Here is a 3674-nt window from a genome sequence, read left to right on the forward strand (position 1 = left end):
TTGTCCTTTTTGTGGGCGGCGAAATGTCCTTGGATTTATTGCTGTGGACATTTCGGTACACTTTGACGTGCTTTATGATTATGACATGCGATTCGGTACGGTGCTCGGTGGCGCTACGCAATTTTTTTTGAAACCTGACTTCCTATGTTCAGAATTAAGTAGGTAGTCTTTTTTATGTGAATAGGTATAATTTGAAAGGTTTTGTTCTGTTTAAATATTATATTGTAATGAAATTTTTACATAAACCTATATAATCGGCATCTTCTGGGCAAACGGGTCCCATCTTAGGCCACATCATCACTTTTCATCAGGTGTGATTTTATCAAGCGCGTCCCTATAGTTAATAAAACAATTATATATATTTTTATTTATTTTATTAGGTATAAGTAAGTATACATTTTAGTTCGTTATTCTTAGAGTCCAGAATTTTAGAAACTTTATTTGAACAACCCACTTATAAGATAGCAATAATACGGTCCCGGCAGCACTATAAAGTAATATTATTAATTTATAATTTTATATACAAATAAAATCGATTCTAAGCTTCAATATGCCTGTGCCTCATGTATTATTACGATGTCAGCAATGCAAAATCCCGTTAAATACATAAATTTTAGTTCGTCCGATAGGTTAGAAGACGTTACGAGCATTCAACAATTATCTACAAGCTAGTAAATTGGGAGCCATACAAGTTGTAATATCATGACAATCAATTGGCTGTATTTCAAAGAAATAACCCTTTGGAAGTGGCCGTTTGTCCAAATGTCAACATTCATAACCGCGCGATGTTATCAACAACGCGTATACTCGAAGCATTAAAATAAATTCTATTATAAACGATTTGTGAAACGCGTTGTCAGCATGACACGAACAGAGTTTAGTGAAATCAAACTTTTTATTCAACAAAGGGTATAATAGTTTTGTCCTGAGACAAGGTTGTGATGAAATGTCGACTGTTCTCGGTGTGATCACAGCATGAGGCGCGCGGAGTGTTCACCGTTTGGAAGCTGCCACCCGCTTTGAAATGTAGCACTAAATTAACATATAACGTTCATTTTTAACTCTTTGCATTAAGTGGATGTCGGCCCGAGGTAGTAAAAGATGAAATTATAATAGTTTATCTTTATGGTACGAATGGGAACGGTGCATGTCATCGGTTGGGAAGGGTCGTTAGTATAAATTTGCGCGCGCCGGTTAGTCGGACATTAGCCATACAGGGGCTTTTAAATCACATAGCGGTGAACATGGACGCTGTGTTCCTTCTATTGCAATAATTTTTCGAAGCGTTAATGTGAACCGAGGTGTCGGCAAAAGGAACAGTTTAATTGAATAAAATTAGCCAATAAAGTGTGCTTGTCGAAGACTCCCACAATGGAATACCGCCTCAAGGACTCGTAAAACAGCTTTATTTACTGGAGTCTCCTTTGTGGATTCCACATTACGAAGTCTCAATACACTCCTGGTAGCATTTACATATGTTCGTTCCGTGAAGTAAGACGACAGCATATGTTTCAAAGCTTCTTGCTTTTATTTCTTGGTCTAAATATCGTTGGTGTGTAGGAGGCATACTTAGATTTACTACTGCTTATAACGTCTTTAGTAAATTCTACCTCAGGAATTTCAAGATTGGAGGAATAAAGTTTAGCTATCCATGAGTAAATTTTAATTTAGCTCGTTTTACCCGTTCTAAATAGAGATGTTCTTTTAATATGCCTTTGAAGAATTCTTGAGGCAAAATCTTTTTTGTCAAAATTATGTTCTTGGCATTATGGACTGGGGTGTTTGTATTTTAAACCGATTTGACAGGCTACAAGGCTACAATATTTAGTTGTTTCTTTTCTTAGTAAGCCTTCGATAATAGGTAGGGTAGGGTGCCTAAAGAAAGCAAAATAAAATTTCCAAAATAACTGCACTTAAAATCGTTTAAAATAAAGAGTAGTCATTATTTTAGTAGCATGGTTGTTATTGCATTGTAGAGATGACCTAATACTGTGTGATTGTGGTGTGATTGTGGTGTGATTCGAGGCAGCGAGGATATACCACGTAGGAGATGTATTAATCAGACGACCTGATGAATTTTCTAAAATTCTTCCTTAGTCCTCACTTATAGAAGAAACTCCTGCTCATGCTTCTAAGCTCCCCGGTTTGGGCTGTGCATTATCAGATGAACCAATTTTCTTGAATTATAGCTAAGAACACTCTCGATCAAGCCACCTTTCAGACAAAAAAACTAAATTAAAATCGGTTCATTAGTTTAGGAGCTACGATGCTACAGACAGATACACAGATACACAAGTCAAACTTATAACACCCCTCTTTTTGGATCAGGGGTTAAAAAGAAGCAAGGCGCGACCGCCTACAGACTGTTAAACCCCGCGTTCCTCTCTTTGCTAAATTAAGAGAAGCGCTGATTCTCAACTTACTCGAATTCCAGGCAATGTTGAGGCAAATTTAAATTCTTGTCCAAATTACTTGTGAACTCGAGGAATATACAACACTAGCAGGGTGTGGAATTTCACAGCTTACTTCATACCCCAAATTACTTTAACCTCATCGTGACATTATTTCGTCCATCATTAACATTTTTTTATTATATAAATGCGAAAGCGTGTCTCTTTGTCTATCTGTCTAAGTATCTGCTAGATATTCACGGTCCATCAGTTTAAGCGATTTTGATGAAAGTTATAGAGATTACTTGCATTCCAGAGAGGCTAATTTTTGTCCCGGAAAATTAACGAGTTCTCATAGGGGTTTTTAAACCAAAATCCACAAAGAAGAAGTTGCGAACATTATCTTATAGATACAGAGATAGTTTGCATTCCAGAGACAGATATAATATAGGTACTTTTATCCAGAAAAATCAAAAAGTTAACACAAGTTTTATAAAAACCGCAGAGAAATACGTGTACTGCAAAAAAAAAAGGCCAATTGCTCTTCGGACTCGCACATGAATGGTTCCGTACCATTCTACAAGAAATAAAACTTCTATAAAATTTGCATGGCAGCCATTTTGAAATTTTTAGTAATAGGTATTTGTTGTTATAGCGGCAATAGAAATACCTATTCTGTGAAAATTTCAACTCTCTACCCATTATCGCACACAGACACAGCCTGCTGACAGACAGACGGACAGACGGACGGACAGACAAACATCGTAGTCAGTAATAGAGTCCCGTTGGCATCCTTCGGTTACGGAACTTTGAAATGCAAATAAAAATTCAAAATAATGATAATAATATAGCAGAACACCAATTACCATTGAAATCGAAGCAAATAGTGTAAAAGGTTTTCGCTATTACCGATATTGGCCAAGTGACAAATGTGTGCCGGTTCTTTGTCGGCGGCTAATGAGACGCCGCGTGAGCCGGAGACAAATTTATCTCGTAAATAATCTCCAATTCATCGATCTGTGCCTTTAATTTATCCTCAATATCGATACCGTAAGTCATTCATGTCTTTATTACATCATATATATTCAAATGTATTGCTGCAATGAGCGTTATGATTTGTTGCGCATCCTTTTTAATCTAGTTTTTTATTCGTATTGCTTCAGTTAGTCATTAGTTACTATATTATGTCGATTTATTTAATTTTATTACAATACAGTAACGTGAGCGTTATTTATTTAAGTTTAGAATTAGTTATTTATGTTCATTTATCATTTTTGTAATAAT

The sequence above is a fragment of the Maniola jurtina genome, chromosome 6 (assembly GCF_905333055.1).
Source record: "Maniola jurtina chromosome 6, ilManJurt1.1, whole genome shotgun sequence".
Taxonomy (NCBI): domain Eukaryota; kingdom Metazoa; phylum Arthropoda; class Insecta; order Lepidoptera; family Nymphalidae; genus Maniola; species Maniola jurtina.